This window comes from Rhincodon typus, chromosome 48, assembly GCF_021869965.1.
Source record: "Rhincodon typus isolate 14 chromosome 48, sRhiTyp1.1, whole genome shotgun sequence".
NCBI classification, from domain to species: Eukaryota; Metazoa; Chordata; class Chondrichthyes; order Orectolobiformes; family Rhincodontidae; genus Rhincodon; species Rhincodon typus.
The window spans coordinates 295,313-319,949 of record NC_063379.1 but is presented as its reverse complement, the minus strand read 5'-3'; the positions used below and the strand labels follow the sequence as shown (position 1 = coordinate 319,949).

Sequence of the window (24,637 nt, the reverse complement as noted above, 5' to 3'; positions counted from 1 at the left end):
GGGTCGAGGCCCGAAACGTCAGCCTCTCTGCTCCTCTGATGCTGCTTGGCCTGCTGTGTTCATTCAGCCCCGCACCTTGTTGTCTCGGATTCTCCAGCATCTGCAGTTCCTACTATCTATGAATAAATACATATTGTTTTTAAAAGATCCACAGTGTTACGTCACAGGTAAGCATCAACTCATTGACTGCAGGAAAATGGTCGAGGGGCCGAATGACCTCCTCTTATTCCTATGACCCTAATTCATAGGACAAGAATCGAGCCTTGAAAAATTCACAAATATCAGATTTAAGTACAGCAGTAGGCTGCATTATAAACAACATAAATTAGAGGGAATGTGTTTAGTTCAGAAACCCAAGAGTTATACTGCTGTTGTAATGCAGCTATTCTGATGGACAGGGAAACACACTGTGTACTGAGTGGGCTCAAACAGATGCCCCGTCACTCACCATGACCTTACTGAATGTGTACGGACTGTGTCTGCATGACGGTTGGTGAGCTCTGAGCAAGATTAGTTCCGTTCAGTCTGAGGGAATCTGCCACACTTCCGTCACAAAAATCATGTCAGGATTCCCGAGGCACCGGCCCAGTTCAAAATCTTCGAACAGTTTGTGTCTCTCTGTTCACGAGAATGTTCTCAGGCAATGTCACTTGCTCTACACGGACTCAAGTCAGGGTAAGAGAATGGACAAATGTTACAAATATTTTCTAATCAATCTTTTCAGGAACGTTGTTGCACCCTCTGGAGCAGGAGGGAATTGAATCCAGATCGCCTGACTCAGAATGAGGGGAACTTTCCACTTCTTAAAGGAGCTCCCCCAAACCCCGACCCGCACCCCAGAGAGAAGGATATTTTTAACGTGCTTCCAGTGCAGAGCTGAATTCCCAGCTGCTGTGTCAGAGAGGCAGCTTTTTTTCAGAGTTTCTGAGTCATTCGGTTCTCGGGTGTCATGAAAGCTGAACTCTGTAATGGTGCAGTCAACGGGACTTTTGCAGAACTATCATTTAAAACTGTGGAGTAACATCACACACGCATTCACAATCTTAGATTTTCTCTCTTTCGCAAACACACAAGTGCACAATGTTAGAACCACTCCCCCGCTCTCTCACACACACATATACACACTCGCATATGCACTCACAATCACACACACTAACTGACTGACTTATACGTTTATTCATTCACACACACTTACACAAACACTGACACAAACACAAGCAAACTCATTCACTCAACGCAGACACATTGAAAGAATCACGTGCACACACACAAACACATTCACACACACAATGAATCAAATGGTCAAACACGTACACACACTTTCTCGCTTACACCCACACCACACATTCGCACCTGAGAAGCACCCCACATATTCACAGCTTCAGGTTTTGCTATAAGGCTTGCACAGGATTTATACAATTTTATCAACATATTTCCCTTATTTTCACCTTACATTTTGAAATCCGCGCTATGCATTTCACTACAACTTTTAGTCAACTTGCTGTTTTAAAGTCACGACATTTCCATGAAGCCAACAAAGTGGGCATCGATACCAAATACAGGAATGTCAATGAGATTTAAAGGATGATATAATCAATGTGAAATGTACAAAGTGAGAAAAAAGGAGCGAAATTTACACAGTGTGCAAATTAGACTAGAATTATCAGAGTGAGGATGGAGAAGAAGAAGTATACAGGGTAGACAAACGATTTAGAATCCCACAGAGTCGAGCAGTGGTATTTTGAGTGATGGTTCAAGAGGGAAATTTGCAAAGTCAGTGAAGTGAAACGGGCTTTACCGATTATTGGAATGGCAGCGACATCTCCATCACGATGGAATGATAAGAATTTGCAAATCTTTCAATCTTCGTTAAAAAAACAAAAAGGGCACGAGGGAGAGATTTTGAGAACAGCTTGATTCATACAGTGAATACATTGGAAATATGGATGTAAGAGGATTTTGATTTTTCTCAAACGAGTTCCGACATTCAATGTAACCATCGATGATGATCAGATTCACATATAAATATCTGGCTTTACTCCAAATCCCCTAATACCTTGACAGTGAAAGTGATTGTCTATTTCAAACGTAAACATTCTCCCATTCGATGATCCAAACTTCTGCAGAGTTACAATGATTCACAATCCAGTCGATGAGGACTTTTGTTTCTCACATCAGGCGTGAATGATCAAACCTGCATCCTCTGACAATAGCGCCAGATAATGAATGCCAGGTGTACGCTTCAACTTCTCTTTTCCTACCCTGTAAATCTCTGTGGAATTTATATGTTTAATTCTGATCAACTCTCAGTTTTCTCCAGCCCAGCGAGTTGAAGGGTTGTTGACTGCACCTTCTAGTATGGGAGAACCCTTTCATTCCAGGACCCACCTCAACTCACTTTTGTTGTGAACTCTGCAACACAACGTCATCATTCCTTTGAAAAGCAAGCTAAGACTGCGCATGTCGAATCATACAGGAGGCTATTTTATCCATCCTGTACTGGCTCCTGAAATAAAAGCTACCGAGCTCGTCCATTTCTAAAGCTTAATTTCTGTAACCCTCTCAATCCATCACCCTCAAATATATATCATCGCTCTTTTGAAACCTCGTGTGAAATCTGCTTCCAGCACTTTCCAAGGCAACACATTCCAAATCTCTGAGTAAAAAAAAAGAGTTTCTCCACACCTGAAGAAGGGTCAGTAGACTACGAGAGTTAACTCTGATTTCTCTCCACAAATGCTTCCAGACTTGCTGGATTTCTTTCGAAATTTTTGTTTTTTTTTCCAGCATCAGCACTTCTATCGGTTTTGCTGCTCATTTCACTCCAAGCTGTTTTGCTGATAATTCTGAAAGTGTGACTCCAAGGAACTGACATACCAACTGGTGGAAACCGAATTATCTTCTTTTCCCTGACAAAGTTTATCATATTTTTTAACACCTCAGTAAAGTTACCTCTTAATCTTCTCCAGTCCAAGGAGAATAAGCACAATTTCGCTCATCTTTCCCTGTATACAGAATCCCTCATTCTACTATTATATTAGCAAATCTCCTTTAAGCAATATTCAGGGCTTTAACATTCTCCTCAAGTAACACTATCCTCCAAATGTTGTCTGACCAATGACTTGTAGATGTGTAGATTCATTTCGTTGCTTTTATACTGTATGCCCCAATTTTTAAACCCAAGGCTCCCAGAAGCCTTCATAGCAACTGTTTCAACTTCTGTGGTTAACATCAGAGAAACATGCACGTCAACAACGATGTTTCTCTCAACAAAGAAGAAGAACAATGAACAATACAGGACAGGAACAAGCCCTTTGGCCCTCCAAGCCTGCGCAACATATTTTACCCTTCCATAATAAAACTCTCTTCATTTACAGGATCTACAATCCTTCAATTCGCTTCCTGTCATTTATTCGGAAGATGTTTCTTGAATGCTGCTATTGTGTCTACTCCCACCATCTCCTCTGGCAGCGCATTCCCGGCACTGACCACCTTTTGTGTGAAAAACTTGCCTGGCACATCTGTTTTAAATTTATCCCACGCCCCGTCCCCGCATCTTGAACTTGTGTATTCTTGTAATTGACTCATTCACCCTAGGAACACGTCTCATACTTTACACTCCATCCATGTCATTCACAATCTTATAAACTTGTATCAGGTCGCCCCTCAACTTCCTGCGTTCCAGTGAAAACAAACTTGGTCTATTCAACCTTTCTTCATAGCTAATATACCTTACAGAAAGCAACGTTCTGGCAACCTCTTCTGTACCCTCCTGTACCACACCCTTCTGGTAGTGTGGTAACCAGAACTGTATGCAATATTCCAAGTGTGGCCCAACTGAATTTCTGCAAAGCTCCAGCATAACTTGTCCATCCTTATATTTAATGCCACTTGCAATGAAGGTGAGCGTATCATAGATCTTTTGACTACCTTATCTACCCAACACGCCAGCTTCAGTGATCTTTGGACCTTACCACCCAGATCGCTTTGCATATCAATAGTCTTAAGTGTTCTGCCATTCACTGTATGATTTCTCCCTGTCTGTGAACTTCTAAAATGAATCACTTCACATTTAAACTCCATCTACCATTTTCCTTCCCATACCTCCAACTTATCTATATCCTGTTATGTCCCCGACAAACGTCGTCAGTATTCGCTACTCAAACAATCTTTGTGTTGTCTGCAAACTTCCGAGTTATACCAGCTACGTTTTCCTCCAAATCACCTGTGTAGATCACAAGTAGCAGAAGTCCAAGCACTGATCCCTGTGGAATATCACTAATCACAGCCCTCATTCCGTTGTCATTCGCTGCCTCTGTCTCCTATGATTAAGTCAGTTCTGTATCCATCTTTTCACCTCATCCCCGATACCAAATGACTTCACCTGTTTCTACCAGTCTGCAAAAGAGACCTTGCCAAAGGATTTACTGAAGTCTATGTAGACAACATCAACCGCTTTTCCCTTGTCAATCATCTTCATTACCTGCTCAAAAAAATTGACCAAGTTAGTGAGGCACGATCTTCCCTGGACGAAACCATGCTGTCTATCGCTAATAAGTCCATTTGCTTCTAAATGCACATAGATCTTGTCCCTGAGAATTGTTTCCAAAGTTTCCCTTTTGCTGACGTGAGGACGATAGATCTGTAATTTTCTGGATTATCCATGCTACACCTTTAAATAATATGACTTTTCTGCCTGTTCTCCAGTGTTGTGGGACCTCACCTGTGGCCAAAGAGGATACAAAGATGTCTTTTGACGCTCCAAAAATTTGTTCTCTTGCTTCTCTGAATATTCTGGGATAGATCTTACCAGAACCAGGGGACTTATCTACCTTAATACTTCTTAAGATGCATAACACCTTTTTAACAGCAACTTGGCTTAGATAATCTATGCTCCCTTCTTTGAGATCATACTCCACCAATGCCTTCTCTTTGGTGAATACTGACACGAAGTATTCGTTCAGGACCTCACCTGCCTAATCTACATCACACATATATTCCCTCCTTTGTTTTTGTTTGGGCCAATTCTTTCTCTTGCTACTCTCTTGGTTTCTACATGTGTATAAAAAACCTTGAGATTCTCCTTAATCCTTTTTTCTAACGACATTTCATGAACCCTTTTAGCCCTTCTAATTCCTTATTTAAGTTCTTTCCTACTTCCCTTGTATACTTCGAGGGTTTTGTCACTTCACATGCTCCTACACCTTACGTAAGCTTCCTTTTTCTTTCTGGCCAAGATCATAACCTCTCTCGTTAACAAAGTTCACGTAACTTGCCACACCTATCCTTAGTTGTCGCAGGAACGTGCCACTCCTGAACAGCCATTTGAAAGACTCCCACATGTCCAAGATGAATATATCCTCAAATAGCTACCTCCAATCAAAATTCTCCAATTCGTGCCTACTATTGTTGTGGTTCACCTTCTCCCAATTTACACTCTCACCCGAGGACTGCTGTTATCCCTCTCTATGAATATCTTAAAACTCATGGTGTAATGCTCCCACAACGAAACTTCACTCACCTGAGCGGGCTCATTTCCCACGTCCAGTATAACACTTTCTATGTTTGGATACTACGTCAAGAAACCCTCCTGAATGGTTACTATAGATCTGCTCTTACACTCCACTCAAAGTTGTACCATTGAGCCTGTTTTAAGAATGTTTGCCAGAGTATCAAAGCTTAATCTTTCCTGCCCTGAAAATTGATTGTAATAAGAACTGACATACCTTTGGAACATTCAGCCCTTCGAGCCTTTTATACCATTCAACGGGATCATGGCAGATCATGGACGTTTTAGTTGATTAAGGGGTGTGTTTCTATACGTCAGTTGTGTCTTTTGAACGTGCATGTCCATGTATTTTTGTGAAGCAATATTTTTTAAAAATTCAGTGCATTGAAAAGCAGACATTTAGCTCCACTTTTATGATCAATTCCAATAATGGCAAACTGAAAACTTTTAAATAAAAACCGAAAGAACTGCGGATGCTGTAAATCAGACTCAAAAATAGAAAATGTTGGAAAATCTCAGCGTGTCTGTCAGCACCTGTGGACAGAAATCTGAGTTATCGTTTCTGGTTGAATGACCCTTCGTCAAATCTATTCTGAGGTCGGGTCATTCGACTCGAAACGTTAACTGAAAATATTTATTCTTCTTTGTTTATGCATTGCCTATTTAACACCGTGCAAGAATTTAAATGCAAGAAATTGGTTCATGCTTATATATTATACACTATATGATATATTATGTAAATGGCATAGATAAGGTGGAGAACTGAGATTGTGAGAACAACACAACTAAAAATTGGGAAAATTTGGAATTAAATTACAGATGTAAGACAGCGTAGAATACTTACTATTTGGGAGAAAGACAGAGAGAGGGAGAGAGAAGGAGAAAGAGAAAGAGAGATAGAGACAGAGAGAAAATAATTAAATCAGTAGAAAGTGAGATTTTACGTCATTGTACGAGTTGTAAAATCCAGTTCTTTACTTAAAGTCGCACCCAAGTGTTAAGAGCATGGGATTAAGCAAAAATTAACACCTCATTTTTTTATGGAAACTATTATACTGTGTATCGGAAACTAATATGACACTGATTAAGTTTCACAATTTCAGAATCTCTGTGATTATGTCTTGTAGCATGTAATGGATTGAAATTTCGTCCTTGTCGGTGTGGGTTGGGGGTGGGACGGGGTGGGGCGGGCGTTAGAAAGATTTTCAAGTCCCTGTGACTAAATGTCACCGTCTCTCAAGTACCCTGATATCTTTCTTTAAGTGTTGTCTGAAAACAGATGGAAAGGAAACATTCTGTCTGCTAAATTAAGATATTTTGCTCATTGGGATACACACTATGTTATAGCAGCAAAGAGAAATTGATACAATATTAGTGACTTATCAATGATGTCAAGGGTGAATCATTTTGACTGGGTTCTAACCGAGGTGACCATAGTCATGTCATTGTTTCAAATGTACCAGTTTTATGGACTTAACATAAAATTTCTAATTTTCTTTTCTTATCTGTTGTTCGTAGGACTGGTGGGAATCGCCAAGCAGCTGGGACTCAGACTCTTGGCTCCAAGGAATAAAATCACAGTGATGCTGATGGGCAACCATTCAGCTGGGAAAAGTTCCTTCATCAATTGGTGAGCAGACCAATCTCATATCTTCTGTTGTGGCATTGACGAAGGCTGGGATGGGTGCATTCACTGGAAATGTTTGCAGAGTATTCACTGGATACAGACGTCCACCTCAGCCATAGGGGTCACTTCCCAGCAGATAGGGCGGATTTATGAAAACGGTGGCTTGATCTGACCAATTTAGTGAGGCTTTTTATGCAGGGCGCCTTGTAGAAAATGGAACAGAATGTATATTATTTATTTACAAATCAGTAAACAAAACTTGACAAAAAGTGTGTCTTAATACAAGAACAGCGTTACACTTGGAGAAATTATACAAGACAAGAAGTGATGAAAAATGCCACAAAGACTGAAAAGGTAAAGCCACGATAGTCTTACCAGAACATTGAGTCGCTGTCTCGTCAGAGACAGACGATTGGAGGTGGTTTAACATAAGAGTCATCATGCCTCAGGCGAGGGGAAAGCTTGAGAATGTATGGTCACCTCAGGCAGTGCAGGGATGGACCCACAGTATTGGCATTATTATACACCGAAAACCAGACGTCCAACCAACTGGGAAGGAATAATGAAACAAAGACAAGTGCCAATTTAATTTGGAAAGCACAATGATGACAAAAAGGTAAAGTTAAAGGCATTGTACATTTATTATATGTTTAGGGGCTCCATTATTTCTTTTTCTTGCCTGCTCCTTTCAGATTTGCCCTCAAGTCGTCTGCTCATCGAATCGATTCTGATTGTCTGAGTCAGGGCACTCACACTGCCTATTCATGCTGTGGATATTTATAGCCTGACACACCATCTCTACTGCCTCTGCTCCTGTCAGCAATACTGACTGCATGCCTCAGTTTCCACACGACTTCTAATCTTCTCAGTAATACGAAGTGTGTACATCAGGGTCCTCACTGCCTCAGCTCCTTTAAGTCATACTGACTGCTTATCTCAGAGCCCACACTGCCTATGATCCTCTCAGTAACACTGACTGTGGGTCTCAGGTCCTCACTGCCTATGTTCCTTTAAGCAATACGGACTGTGTCTCCACGTCGTCCTTGACTCTGCTCCTTTCAGTAATACTGGCTGTATTTCTCAGGATCCTCACCGCCTCTGTTTCTCTCATTATTACTGAATCCCTGCCTTGGTATCATCATTGCAGAAATACAATGAACACAACTTGTCCTCCAGTGCGACTTTGACCATGATCATTCACACATTGTGCCTGTTTCAATGAAATTTAACAGATGACAACCGTTCTCTGGCTCATTTCTCAAGGCAAAATTTTGAAATCATTAGCCCTCCAATCTGTGTTAATATTTAAATAAAGCGTGTCAATTAACCATCAGCCATCGCCTGACTGGTACTTTCTCCATGGTAACAGCTCAATCAGTCAGTCTATTCATCAACTCATGTGCTATCCCTTCCATTAGAGTTAAGGTATTGTTGTTCCTTTACGTTGATATGTATTGCTAATTATCTTGGTCTCAGCAAGTCAAACATTTTCAGCAAAATGCGTTTTTCCTCAGCAATAGCCAAGTGTATGACCCATGGACTGTAAGAATGATATCTGCATGTTGAATCGTTAAAAATTTTAGGTACATTGAGGAACATATACAGAAAACAGGAGTTGCAACCGAGACACAAGGATTTACATTTGTCACCAGTGGAAAGAAAAGGGAGTCACTCCTGGTGAGTAATATCATGAATCATCGCTGAGCTTTCACTCATCTGAGATCCCTGAACACAGGCGAGTGGCTAATGTCAAAGAGCAGGGAGCCTCTTCTCGAGTACACTTACTGGAATTCTTAGTAATCATCACATTCGATGTCATTATTTTCTTCACTTACGTCTGGTGGCTTTGACCCGCTTTCGCAGCCCCAATGACACTGAACGGAAATTATTGATTAATAATAATAATAATAATAATAATAATAATAATAATAATCACAATTTCATTATTTAGGCCAGTTTGAATTGCGTAATGCTTGGCCAATGACCATTGCTGCATTGATAGGGACCAGATGCAGCTTCCAGTTGTGTATCTGAAAGACAAATTGCAATGCCGTTGCTATCGCCCTGACAACTGAGAAATAAACTAACACACACAGCACTGATACAGTTAACTTTGTTCTTCGAAAAGAAGTGGGGAATTGCTGACAAGATCAGAATTTGGTCGCCATCCCTAATTGCCTTTGAACTGTAAAATAAAGCGAAGCTAAATTGTGAATGCTGGAAATCTGAAACAAAAACAGAAATTGTTGGACAAACTCAACAGGTCTGGCAGTATCTGGGGAGAGAGAAACGAGTAAATCTTTCGGGTCCATTGATCTTTCTTCAGAATTAATGGTAGCTTAGGAAAGGGGAATATATGACAGGGGATGTGGGGTAAAGAAGTAAGCGAGCTCAGCACAAGTTCATTTTCCGCTTGAGGACACTGCAGCCTTCAGGAGTCAATACTGAGTTCAACAACTTTAGAGCCTGACATGGGCTGCTTTCAGCACAAGCAACCGATTTTCACCCAACAATGGTCCCCATTAGCAGCTTTTCTTTCTCCTGGCTCACCATTATCCTTCCCTTTGCTTGCCTGGCTGTCTTCCTTGGACTCTGTCTCCAGCTATCACTCACGATTCCCCCACTGTCCACCTTTTTTTTCTCTCCAACGGTACTGTCGGATCTGTTGAGTTTCTCCGGAGATTTCTGTTTGTGTTGCCCTTGAACTGATTAGTTTGCTAGGCACTTTGCAGGTCCTCGAGAGTGAACCGCATTGCTGTGAGCCTGGAGTCACAGGAATGACCAGATCAGATAAGGGCATCAGGTGTGTTTGCTTAAACGGCCTGAGGGAATCAGCTGTCCTGCTCGTGGCCTGGAGTCACGTGTCAACCAGATGAGAAAAGATCGATCTGTTGCCTTGCCTAAAATGGTGTTAGTGAATCAGATTTTCTGTCTGTTTTCATAAATGAGGCTCTTTTGATGCTTATCATTATAGAGATGAATTCCAGATACATTACACATACAGTAAACCCATGGTTACGGTGACATTTGAGCCCATGTCCCCACAGCGTTAGTCTGGGATTCAGAATTACTCGTGTGGTCACATTCACGCTCTGCAACCATCACTCCCTGACTGGTTCCGTATTTGCATTCTTTGGAACAATATTACAAATGCTCATATACCAAATGGTAAAGTCACTATCATCCTAGTATTTCATGAAAGAGAAAGATGACTGGTGGTGATTTGTTCTGAGGTTCACCACGTCTCACGCGAGGAGAGAGGTTGAGAAGGAGAATCCTTCATGATCACCTCTGCAAGTGTGGGAATTGAATCCAGTGTACTGTGTTCACTCTAGTGAGTACACCTGCCACTCAGACAACCGAGCTAACCGACCCCTCTTACATCACCAGGGTTATGAAAAAAAAACTTGTTTGCAGGACTTTGCATCTGTAGTCTTTAATCATTTTCCTTGTTGACACAGGGTCATGCTACATTACATCTCTATCCACAATTCCAAGCTCTGGAACAGATCGAAGGTACATTCACGATAATTTAGATTTTACATGAAATAGGAGAAGAAACGATAGCAAAATGTAAGGTATGCAGGGTAGTTTGATCTTAGACTAGGGTAATAGGATGGCACAACATCGTGTGCCGAAGGGCCTGTACTGCGCCATTCTCTTCCATGTTCTATGTTCTAAATAACGGCTATGCATGTCACATCAATCAAATGAAGCTTCACAATGTTAACAATGTAATGATTTCCTGCAAGTTATCAGGGGCAGTCAGGATCAATTTGTTAAAGGAATGTGATGTTTGATAAATCTGATGACACTTTTTGAGGAAGTAACCAGGAGTGTTAATGAGAGTCATGCACTTGATGTGTCTCCATGGATTAAGCAAAGCTTTGAAGAAGGACTTTAATGGCAGACTGGTGATAGAGGCCAGAGAGTCCATCAGGCACAGGATTAGATGGTGCATTGGACCCTAAATTGGCTCTGAGAGAAGAAGCACAGTTTGATGGCGAACGGATGCTTCTGTAACTGGTCGTTGGCTTTCACTGGCGTTCAGTGGAACTTGGTGTTGGGGCAATGGCACTTTGTGGTGTGGATTAATATTTTCGACATAAATGTAGGGATATAATCACGAAGTTTGCAGCTGTTATAACATTTGGTATGTTGATAAATAACTGGGTTGACAGCTGTGAACTGAAGGAGGATATGAATTGCCTGATCTGATGGGCAGAGCAATGTCAAATGGAAGTAAACCGATAAATGTGTAAAGTATTACACTGGGGGAGGGCTAACAAGGCAAGCAATTGTTCTCTGAATGGTAAGACCCTGGAAAGATCTGAAGATAAGAAAGATCTTAATGTGCAGATTCAATAAATCCCCAGAGGCAGCGGGAGCAGGTGTATAATATGGTTCAGAATGCGTATGAAATATCTGCATGTATTTGGCAAGGCATATTCCAGAAGAGCGTGGAATTTACTTAAAACAGAAAGGTAGTCTTAAAGTGGTTTGGATTGACTATTGTGGACGCATGAAGGAAGTGTATGAGGGAGTAACAACGTAGATATGACATTCCGTGGATTGGTATTTCAGGCAGCATGCATAACCAACCTGAAGGGATGGGGTTCCTTCTGCATTGTAACATTCTGTTACTGACTGCTTTATGCCATAATTAATATTCCGTACAAAATTGAAGATGCTCTGCATTTGCAAATGTTAAGCCACTAATGATGTCTATCATATACTGAAGGTGAAAGAATAATGCATTCATTATTTGTGATTTACATTGTTACCCTTGAAGTATTTTGATACATAACTTTGCAAACCAAACGGCATGAGATGGAGAATCATTTATTTACCTTTGACTTTCCTTGCTTCTGCAGGAGTGACAGACTACCTGACGACTGAGATCAGCACCTCAAAGCAGAAAATGTTTTTCCTGGTGACCTTCATAGATACACCAGGCCTTGTGGATGGAGACATGTCCTACGAATTCGATGTGGATAAGGCATTGATCTGGCTGGGTAACACTTTTTAGTATTTGTGTTTGTTGACTTTAGAATAACCGAGCTGTTTTCTGACCTTCTTCAGGGTTAATGACTGATTCTTATCATAGAAAAAGTAAAGACATTGTAGTCCTACAAGTCCATGGGGCTGCTCTCTCATTGGAGAGAGAAGACTGGTGGTGGTTTGGCCTGAAGGTCAGAACATCTCAGACGAAGGAAGAGGTTGAGAAGGAGAGTCATTCATGGTAATCTCAGCTGTTGCTGGAATTAAACCCATCCTGCTGGTGTCACTGGGGCCAACTGAGCTAACTGACATTACCTTTAGTGACAGTATGACTTGCTGACACAGACGTTAAAATGAGGTAAACTGATGGCTTCACCTCCCACTGAAATACTTGATCACCCAGTTACAGTTTTGATGGCATCACTAATTTGTTTAGTTTGTATTTGTTAAGAGCAAAAACGCTGTTTGAAAAAAATATCGACTCTGTGATGAATATCTTCAAAAGAGAGACATGTACATTCGTAAAAGACAGAATGAAATGAAGACTACGATTTTGTGCTTTGTGATATTAAATTTAAGAAACCAAATCTGCAGATTTTGCCTACAGCAAATATTTCAATCTACAGGGAAAATAGTGCTTGCTTCAATAAACTGACAATTGATAACTACTTTTGTTCTGTACTATGCTACAAATATTCCTGTAGAAATATCAGAACTGCTCCATCGTAAGTTTCAGGTTTCCTCCGTTGGAACTCTTGGTATCCTTCCTCCATTCTGGCACTTAGCTGGACTAATCGAGGACTTCGCTTCAACAGAAAGGCCTAATTTGATAATTTCATAATGCACAAATCTTCACGAGGCCTGCCTGTTCATTTCATTTCCAATCAAACAGAAAGAGAACCCTCAAACGCACCTCTGTCAGTTGACCACACAAAGCAGACATTCATATGTCTCCACATCACCTTTGTCTCTCTGCCTCTCAATCGTTGTTATCTTTCTTTGAGACTCTGTGCAAACTTCCTCCTGCAGTCACTTAATACTTCTTTGCAAAAGACTCTGTGAGTTTCCAACAAACTCGTGATATGGATAAGGTTTAGAATTAAAATATTCCAATTTCTGAACATCCAACTTTTCGCAAGTTTCTGTGCCATCTGTGATTAATGTATTATTTTAAATCGCAAAGTTTTGAGATGTCAAGTGCTCATAATACAACTTAATCATTATCTGACATGCTTACTTCAGATTTCTTAAATCGTCCTCCTATATTATTGGATCAGTAATATGAAGATTAACTACACAAGCCTGACTAATTCTGTGGGAGAAATTTGTTGGCAATGGAAACAGGGGTAACCTGGCAATACACCTCATGTGCTGAGTGCAATTAACCATAGAAGACAATAAAGTATAAAAGCTAAAAAAATGACAAATTGCATCGTGAAATTAACAATTATTGATTGTACAATGTCATGAACTAATTGTTTTTGGTAAAGGCATATAAGACCTTGTCAAATCTGGTCCGTGTGCAGTGTCAAAGTCACAGGAAAGCAACGGACACTTTCCATGACTCGAAACTAGGGGAGCGTATCACTCAGTTTGGATCCTCACCATGATCTTTTCAATGTTCGTCAAAAACAGTGATAATTTCCTTTGAAGGTGAAGTTGAAGCCGACATAAGTTCAACCATGATGGAATCAATTTGCGCAGCAGGCTTGAGGCGCTGAATGTCCTCCTTATACCCATAGCTCCTCTGGTTTTCTTGAAAAGCCATCTCATTTAATCCTTAAAACTGAAATCCTGTCATGTGGAAATTTAAAACCATGCCACCATGCTCTATCAGTCATTTCATTAACTTCAAACCATTAATGAAAAGGCAAAAAAAAGAAATTTTCTTTCAAATTTCTTCTCCATTCTACATAATTACTGTGGCGAGTAGTTGTGGAATGCCAGATCACTACATCAGCCGGAAGCACATTGCTGTGGTCAGGTACAAGAGACACCAAGCTTTCATTGGAGGTAATGTGTTTGCATGCATATCGAAAGGATAGTCATCAAGAATTCGAATTGGACCTTGACAAAATGCTGTCTCACATTGACCAAATTTGTAGGAGCTGGAGCTTGCTAGTTGAGATTTGTTAAAACCATAAATCTCTCGTTATCAAAATCAAAACCATCAATCTGACAACTTTCAGGAAATCTTACTTCATCGAAGACCTTGAGTGACACTTGGAAAATGCAACTGAAACATCGGAAAACCTCACACCACGGCGTGTGAATCTAATGTTATACTGCCTTATTTGCTGTAGGTGAGAAGGCGGATCTGATCCTTGTCTTCTTTGACCCGATGGGACAAGCCTTATGTAAACGGACGCTGAATGTTGTAGAAAAGATAAACGAGAAACACGGCGAGAAACTGAGATTCTACCTCAGCAAAGCTGATGAGGCCGGACACGAGAGTGACAGACAGGTATGTAACTCAGCTCATTGTAGTAGTAGTTCCCCTTCAGGGGGAATTGGATCACTGAGCCCAGTGCATGCCAATGGAAAGTAAAACAAAAAGATAAAATAAAATATATAGGAATATGGCAGCATGACTTTCTACTTTATATTGATTGATTGATTGATTTTATTGTCACGCGTACTGGAATACAGTGAAAAGCTTTGTTTACGAGTGATACAAGTAGATTACAGCCAGCAAAGGATGTACACATCAAAAAGACTCAGAGGCATACAGGCTACATTGCAGGTTACATTATTTGACGCCAGAGTCCACTCAACAAAAACGGCTGGGAAGAAGTTGTTCCTGAATCTTCTGCTGCGTGTGTTCAGGCTTCTGCATCTTCTGCCTGATGGAAGAGGTTGTAGGAGATCATCACGGGATGCGATGTGTCTTTGATGATGTTGGCTGCATTTCTGCAGTAGTGAGCCGTATAAATGCCACACCAGGCCGCTCGTTAGTGAGGGACCTTATGGACATGCCAAATTTCCTGAGCTGCCTGAGGAAGAAGAGACGTTATTGTGCCTTCTTGACATTCGCATTTATGTGAGAAGTCCAGGACAGGTCGTCGATTATCATCACTTCGAGGAACCTGATGCTCTTCAACATCTCATCCTCAGTTCTGTTGATGTGGATGACGGCCTGTTTTGCCCCTTTCTTTCTGAAGTCGATGATCAGTTCTTCAGTTTTGCCAATGTTGAGCGAGAGGTTGTTCTCATTGCACACGTCACCAAGCCCTATATCTCCCTTCTGCACTTTGATTCGTCGTTGTTAAATATCCGTCCCACTGCAGAGCTGCCGTCAGCGAACTTGTTGATGGCGTTTATTCAGAATTTGGCAAGACAGTCGGAGCTGTAAAGGGAATACAGCAGGGGGATGAGACGCATCCTTGGTGTGCTTCAGTTTTGAGTGATATTGTGGAGGAGGTGGAGTTACCTATCCTCACTGACTGCGGCCGATGTGTCAGAAAGCTGAGGATCAAGTTGCAGAGGGTGGAGCTGAGACCAAGGTCAAACAGTTTTGAGATCAGTCTGGAGGGCATAATGGTTTTGAAATCAGAGCTTAGTCAACGGGCAGGAATCTGAGGTAGGTGTCTTTGTTGTCCAGATGTTCCAGGGATGAGTGCAGGGCTCGGGATATGGCATCCTCTGTGGATCTTTTATGTCGGTAGGCAAACTGTAGGGGATCGAGGGGGTCTGGGAGACTGGAGTTGATGTGGGCCATGACCAGCCTGTCGAGGCACTTCATGATTATTGAAGCCAGAGTTATTGGGTTGTAGTAATGAAGGCACACTGCATGTGGTTTCTTGGGTACAGGGATGATGGCGGTCTTCTTGAAGCACGAGACGGCTTTGGCATGTAGGAGGGAGAGGTTGAAGATTTTGGTGAATGCCTTCACCAGTTGGTGCACACAGGATCTGAGAAAACGTCCGGACCCGTCACTTTTCTTGGGCTGACTTCCAGGAAGACTGATCTGATGTCTGAAGCGGTGACAGAGGGGACAGGTGCGTCTGGGGCTGTCGCGGCAGGCATTGCCACGCCGGTGGTACGCTGCTCAAACCGAGCATAGAAAGTATTGAGTGTGTCAGGGAGGAATGTGTCATTGTCCACTATCTTACACTGCTTCATTCTGTATCCCATACTGGCATTTAAGCCTTGCCATAACAGCCGGAGTCTGTTTGGTTGGTCTGGGCCTCTAACCTGGTCTGGTACAGCTTCTTTGCCTCCCTTATGGCTTTGCGGAGGTCATATCTCGATTATCTGCATTGGTCCAAATCACCCGACTCAAATGCTGCACGTCTGGTCTTCAGTAGGGAGAAGATGTATAAATACAGGAAGGATGTATAAAGACAGGCAGTTTATCGTTCTTTTTTTTAACTCATTTGTTTTAGCTAAACAGCATTAATACTAGACAGTAAAGGGGTGTTTCAATGGTAAATAATGAGGATTGATCTCCAGTGCTTGTCTTGATCAGAAAATCATTTTCATATCCGACAGTGTGCGCCCTAAAATAGACAAAAGCAGAAAATGATAGAGAAACTCAACAGTTCTGGTAGCATCTGTGAAGAGATAGAAACCGAGCTTACATTTCCACTCCAGTCACTCAGTCTCAGTCTCAGACCTGATGGTTGTTCCTACTTATATTTTTATTTTGAAACAATCCTGAGTTGATACCAAGAATATGGTCAGTGTAGGATAAATGCAATGTAGGGCAAAAAAACAGTGAAAGCAGCTTAGCAGGGTGTTTATATGAATGTTGGCGGTATAATGGAGATGCCACCGCTCAGGAATACATTTGCCAACACCATTGTTCCATTTCTGAGAATGACACCTTTAAGTGAAAAGATTTATAATAGGCACTTCCTTTCCCAGAACATACTGTAACTGATGAGATCCTGTGCCACAATTGTGCAGGAATGTATATCACCAGCAGAAATGGTTGTTGAGATAAAACAATTTAATCAATGTGTCAGCCACATATTCACATGTATAAATTCTCACATTTCTGTTGTCCTTTCCTTTTTCCTACTGTTCATTTTTTTTTTTTTTTTTGCCTTGTACTGTCACTACACACAGTATTGTTTTTCTTTTTTTGGTTTGTTGGAGATTCTTTCCATTTTCATTTTTGCATCAATCATCCTATTTCAAACAGATAATGAGTCTGACGGTTTGGTAGACTGTTGGCATAGTTTGTTTCAACGAATTTTTCAAATTAAATTCAGAAATGATGAATGAATCCTTCTCTCGCTGGGTCATTAGTCCATTGTTGTTCTCTTTCTCAAAGAGCAATGGAGCCAGTTTATTAAAACATACTAGTTTGAGTTAAACTGAGGCTTCAACGGCAAGTGAGTGGAACATTATGGATGATGGGGAGGCAAGGAAAGTTAAGACCACAACCAGAACTGCCACATCTTATTTTATGCTGGAACTTACTTGATCAGACGAATCTTATTTTATGCTGGAACTTACTTGATCAGGCGACTATTTCTGATTTATGTTACATTCTTGTTATTAGTCCTCAGTTTAATATTTGAGCTGGTCATCTATATTGTTGTCCGGCTCTTCCTCATAGTAAGTGTACCATTGTTGTTGTCACAAATTAGTTTGGAACCAGAAGTTAAGTTCAGATTCTTTATTTTACTGAAAACCTTGAAACTTAAACAGTCTGAAACTGCTGCAAAAAGAAATAGTCAGCACCCATTTAGATTTTAATAGACACTGAAAATAAGCAGATGAGTTTTTTAAATGTATCTCATTATTGCTTGAAGGGCCAAAAAGTGTACTCAATTGCACCTGTATTTTCTGCAAGACAGCTTTGAGTCGAACTGAATTCATTGTCATTGATTAACTGTGACATTCTTTGAGACCTTGTAAGAGTCTGAACACCTCCAACATAGTACAAACAATTATTTTCTAATGAGATGCTCCATACTAAAGGAGGAAATGCGTTTCTATTGATCGAAAAATGCATTTGTTTTCTTCTCTAGAGAGTAATGATGCAAATAGTGCAAGAAATATGCAAAAGACCCGGACTCAATAAGTGTGGCTTTGATATGCCGAACATTTACATTCCAGATCCAAACAAGGTAGGCCTGCAAGTCTCTAAACCAATCACAGGTTTATACAGATACCTGTAAATATATATAATTATACATATGTGTGTCTGTGTCAATATATTAACGTGTTATTTATAATACACATATATAGTTATACTTACATAAATAAGTATAATCATGTGCCTATATATATGTAACGTTTATATATACAAAGAGAGAAGTGTGAGACGGAGAGAAGTGTCATACCTAATTTAGCTCAGCATTGAAACCAAATCAAACACATCACTGAAACGCAAAGCTAATAAGAACGGACATAAGGTTTTTGCCAGAGATGTTGCCTTGTAGGTGTAGTAATGTGAAAACACAACCTCTTGACAACGGTGAGTGTCCATGCATTGGTTGGAGTTTGTTGGTCGCTGAGTATTTTCCTTCTGGGTGCAATGGTGTGGTTCTGATCTATTCTCGAACAATGCTCCACGAGTGATGGAGAGACTTTCTAGTCGTTTTCCTGCTGGCCAGACTTTAATGAGAGGCTTTCAGAGAAAAAGATAGAAGACAAATGATTCGTACCCTTTTGGCATGTTTTCTCAGACTCTCTATCAGACCGTGTTCAAATTTTAGCAGCTTTACCTGTTATAAAGTCATAGATATTTTAAGCACAGAAACAGATTCTTCAGACCAATTCTTCCATACTGAGCAGATATTCTACATTAATCTAGTTCCATTTTTCAACATTTGGCCCCTATTCCTCGAGATCCTTCTTATTCATGCATCCATCCAGATGGCTTTTAAATGTTGCATCAACATTGTACCAACATCCACCTCCTCCGCGAGCAGTTCCTTCCATACACGTACCACCACTCCCAAATGGTTGCCCCTGAGCTATCTTTTAAATTTTCCTCGTTTCACCTTAAAACTATGCCCCCTTGTTTTGGACACCACTACTTTGGGGAAAAGACCTGAACTTTTCCCTATCCATGGCCGTCATAATTTTGTAAACTTCTATAAGGTCACCCCTCATCCTCCAACGCTCCTGGGTAAATAGCCCCAGCCCATTCAGCCTCTCCCTGTAGCTCAAACCCTCAAAACCTAGCAACATCCTTGTAAATCTTTTCTAAACTCTTTCAAGTTTCACAAACTCATTACTACAGCAGGGAGTTGAATTGAAAGCAGCATTACAAAAATGGAGAATGACCTGTACAGCTACAACATAACCTACCAAATCCTATATACAATGCATTGCAGAATGAAGGCAAGCATCCCAAACAGCTTCTTAACTACCCTGTGTACCTGTGACTTCAATTTCAACGAACTATGGACCTACACCTCAAGGTGCAACACTCCTTAGGACCCTTCATGAATTATATAATTCCGGCTCTGAGTTGCCATACCAAAATTGAGCACCTCACATTTATCGAAATCAAACTCCATCTGCCACTTACCGGCCCAATTTCCATCTGATCAATGTCCCTCTGTACTCCGAGGTAACCTTCGTTGCTGTCCACTGCACGTCCAATTTTCATGTCATCTGCAAACTTACGAACCTTACTTCCTATATTTACATCCAAAATTATTTCCACAATTAACAAAAAGCAGTGGACCCAAAACCGAACCTTGTGGCACACCACTGGTCAATGGCCTCCTTTCCAAAAAGCAACCATCCAATATTACATTCTGTGTCCTACCTTCGAACCAATTTTGTATATGCATAGCTAGTTCTCCCTGTGTTCCATGTGATCTAATCTTGCTAACCAGTCTACCAAGATGAACCATTTCGAACGACTTCCTGTAGTGCATATAGACAACATCCACCACTCTGCCTCCATCAATCTTTTTCATCACTTCTTCAAAAACCTGTCAATTTAGTGAGAGAGGATTTCTCATGCTTAAAGCCATGTTGACTATCCATAATCAGTCCTTGTCTTTCCAAATACATGCAAGTTCTGACCCTCAAAATCCCATCCCATAACCTTCTCACCACTGTCGTCAGACTCATGGGTCTTTAGCTCTCTGGCTTTTCCTTAGCACCTTTATTAAATAATGGCACCATTTTATCGAATCTCCAGTCTCCCAGTACCACACCCGTGGCTATTGATAATACAGATATCTCATCGAGGGGACAGCAATCCCTTCTCCAGCTTCCCACAAAGTTCTACGGTACACCTGAATAGGTCTTGGGGATTTATACACCTTTATGCATTCTCAGACGTCTGGGATGTCCTCTTCTGTAATATAGACCCTTTTCAATATATCACGATTTGTTTCCTCAAGTTCTCTAGCTTCAATATCCTTCTCCACAGTAAATACAGATACAACATATTTATTTAGTATCTGTTCCATATCCTGCGGTTTCAAGCATAGCTGATCTTTAAGGAGCCCGATTTTTTCCCTTTTGTCCTTAATGCATTTGTAGAATCTCTTTGGAATCTCTTCAACCTTAACTGCCAAGGCAATCTATGTCCCCTTTTTTCCCTCATGATTTCCTTCTTGAATGTACCGCTATTGCCTTTACACACTTCTCGGAGGATCCACTCAATCCCTGCTCTCTGTACCTGACAAATTTCCTTTTTCCTACCCCCACCCACTCCTGCTTACTCGTTTAAATCCTTTTGAGCAACTTCAGCAAATCTCCCCACCAATATTTTAGTGCCTTTCCAATTCAGATACCACCCGTCCTTCTTATACAAGTCACTTGTACCCCAGAAGAAATTTCAATGATCCAATAATGTGCCTTCTTCTCCTCTGCACAGCTTCTCAGCCACGTATTCATCTGTTCTATCCTGCTATCCTATTCTCACGAGCACATGGCACCGGGAGTGATCCAGATATTACTATCTTTGAGGACCTACTCTTTAACGTCCAGACTAATTTCATATATTCTGTCCTTAGAATGTCAACATTTTCTGTCCCTCAACGACTTCCTGCTGGGCACTCTCCCCTTTGAGAAAATTCTATCCTTGACCCTGGAACCAGGGAGGCAGCACACAATTCGGATGAATGGTGTGGACCACAGAAATGTCTATATGTGCCTCTGTCTAGGGATTCCCCTATTAACAATTGATCACTTGAAATCTAACGTACCCCTCATTACAGTAAAGCCAATCTCAATACCATAAACCCAAATGTCAGTGTTACATTCCCATTGGGTCAATGCCTCCACCAACCACATTTTGTGAAAGAGCATACTTACTGAAGTGGAGATATCCCCAGGAGACTCCTGCACTGCCTGCCTAGATACTTATCCTACCTTTCTTAGCGGTGACCCACCTATTGTATTGTATCTGCAATTTTTCTACCTTCCTGAAACTGCCATCCATCACACCACTTGGCACCTGTAAATTCCTCATTGTTTCTGACTACTACAACAACAGATCCATGTGGTCGGATAGGATTCACAATCAAATGTACATTTTGCAGATATAATCATCAGAAACATTGAAATTCTCCCTAATATCCCCTATCCGACGGGAAGAGAACATCACTCTACTCAAGACCATCTTTACACCCTAACAATCTACAAACCTATAAAAATGCACAATCTGACTGCTCTAAAAACCATTGGTCCCGGACAACTTAGTCCCCATGTCACATTCAAAAAAAATTTAAACAAGAGACAGACCTCAATAAAATAAATGTTAAAAATAAAACTCATTCACTGTTGCACATGTACAAGAGCAAACAGATTATAGCTTATGAGATGTCAGAAAAAACACTTAGCTGATCCCCAGCTGTGGGCAGTTCCCAGTAAGGTCAGCTGTGAATTTTATGGCTTGTTTATATTTCTTGGACAGAACTCCGATATCCAGAGATTCTTGTAATTTCACAGTCAGTTAGTTGCTCACTCCTGTTTCTTTCTGAACTCTTCAGAAACAACCCTACCATGTCGTCTGCTGCAGTTGCTTTTCTTCCGTTTTCAAAGTACCGTTGCGTTGGTTCTTTTTTCAAAGTCACAAAACAAAGAAAACACTTATAAAATAGTGATTGCTCTTTCAAGAAATCTAGCAAATCACCTCCAGTACTGAAAACAAAACATTAAAAAAGAAGCAGCTTTTACAGTCCCACGACTTTCCCACGTCCAGCACCTCCGATTCAACACAGTCAGTTTAGGGAGGCACAGAACAGATGAGAAAGAACAACCAGGGTCGAGAATCAGGAAAATGATCAAATTGGCACAGCTGGAACTTATTCCTCCTTATTATGGAAACTGGAAAGCTAAATCAATAAATTCCTTGAAGAAAATATAAGCTCGGTGGATTTTGAAGAATTCTAAAGCAGACTTGCAGTCTGCAAGGTTAGATTTCAAGGACACTGTGGTTTCTACTCCCTGAGCAATGTTCTCTGCATTCCAATAACCCCTGGTTTCTGTAAACCTTGGTCACTAGGAGGTTTGGTGGGAAAGGAAAGAGTATAACAGAAAGGTCCATTTATTTATTGATGCGAGTGAAAGAACGGCAAATATGCCCCCGGATAAAACTAGCACTCAGTTGTCACTTTGTGTTTCCCGTCTCTGTTTACATCGTTTATGTTGGCAGCCGGCTTCTTGAGTGAATCAAATCCAAGAGGTCTGTACAACAATTGAGAAAACCATTAACCGAACAGTCCAGAATACTCTGAACCAACTCGAGAAAGACTGTGAATTGATCATTAACACAGCGGACTGTAAACTGCAGGAGAGCAGGTGAGGCTTTAGTCTGAATTATAATTCTGACTCAAATAAAGGCTTTAAGCTTTAAATGTAAAGATGGCATTATCAGTTAAAGAACACAGAGGGGCAGGGACTTAGCAAGGAAACTTTGAGTTAATAGAGACAATGTTTCTGTCTGTCGTTTCAGTGAGCAGGCCTCCAGGAACAGGAGAGCGTGGATCATGTTTATGTTTTTCAGCGCCCTAGTGTACCTGCCTCCATTATCACTGCTGACAAGTTTTATCATTTCAAAAACATCAAGAGAAAACCTCACGGATATCATCGGCACCGAGATGGCGAATATTTTATTCATCTGGGCGGTATGGCTGTCTTGGTTTCATAAGCCTTTGTGGCAGCAGTTCGATGTCTGATTTCAATTCTGTGTTGAAGGCATGGTCCTCCTTTGGGTGACTGAGTAAATTGTGAATGGAGAATATGAAGTTTAGAAAGATGAGACATGATCAGATTAAGGCACTTACAATTGTGAAACACGTTGATAAGAGAAACTGCAAGAGATTGTTTCCTCCTTGTGAGGCGTCAGAAATCCGGTATAAAGCCTTACAATAAGACGTTGATCACGTAATGAAGAGAGATTTATTCACTCAAATACTGTAAAACCTCTTGGTAATGCCTGCTTCATAGTGTTGTGAACGTTTAATCGCTGAATGTATTCTTCATTGGAATTGATAGATTACTCACCGTTTAAATGAAACCAAGGTCGATGTTAATGGGCAGGAATGCGGAATACGGTTTGACATCGGCAATGTTTGTGTTGAATGGTAGAACATTGGCAAGGGGCTGATTTTTACTCTGGCTTTATGTCCTAATGTTCTGTGCTAACTGCAATCAAAAGTGCAAATAAGGGAGACAGCTGCAAATACTGGAAATCTGAAATAAAATAACAAATGGGAAATTCTCAGTGCAGTCAGTCAGTCAAACATACTCCTGGGTAAAGAATCGGAGTTTACTTCTTCGACAGAAACTGTTCATCCACATGACCCGTTTCTGACTATTCATTTCCCCTCGGTAATGTCAGTGTGTCTATTAATGGGAAGTGGTTACTGAATAACACAGTACAGTACCAGAGCTGCCACCTCACCCGTCCCTTGATGTATCCCTCTTACTAATACAATACTTTATTTTCTCTTTCCCCGAGTCACTTATACTGATGATCCTGCCGCACATGCGAGTAATTTCATTTTGTTGTGTGTTTTCAGAAAAGAAAAAGACTCCCTCATGTTTTCGTTGTATTTCATCGGTGACTCAGATAAATTATGCGCTCTCCCCAACACATTTATATCTTGCTGATAATATGGCACTGACTATTTTCCACATTACTCGAACAGATGTCTCATATGGGTTCAATATCACTTCCTCGCTCTTGTACTCTCTGCCCCTATGAATAAACACGAGGAAAATGTCTAAATTATTTACTGCTCTCTCCCCCTTATCCTGCCACCTTCAATGATCTGTGTACATGCGGCCCCAGGTCCCTTTGCCTCTGCACCCCCTTTGGAATTGTGCCCTCTGTCTTTTATCTTCTTTCAATGTTCTTCTGACGAAAGTGCTTCACTTCACTTATCTCTGCATTGAACCTCATCCGTTCCCTCTCGGCCCACTCTATCAATGCCCTTTTGGAGTTCCAGACTGCCGTTCTCATCGTTTACAATTCTTCAAAGTTCAGTGCCATCTGCAAACCCTCCCCTCTTGTGGTTATTCAATACGTTATTTTGTTTAGAAATATCCAGATTGAACGTCAGTACATC

The 24,637-nt window shown here is 41.0% G+C and overlaps 1 pseudogene; it reads left to right on the top strand.

Annotated features, from left to right (window-relative positions):
• The first annotated feature begins 560 nt into the window (after positions 1-560).
• Positions 561-23,242, top strand: LOC109929808 (annotated as a pseudogene).
• Positions 23,243-24,637: the final 1,395 nt, after the last annotated feature.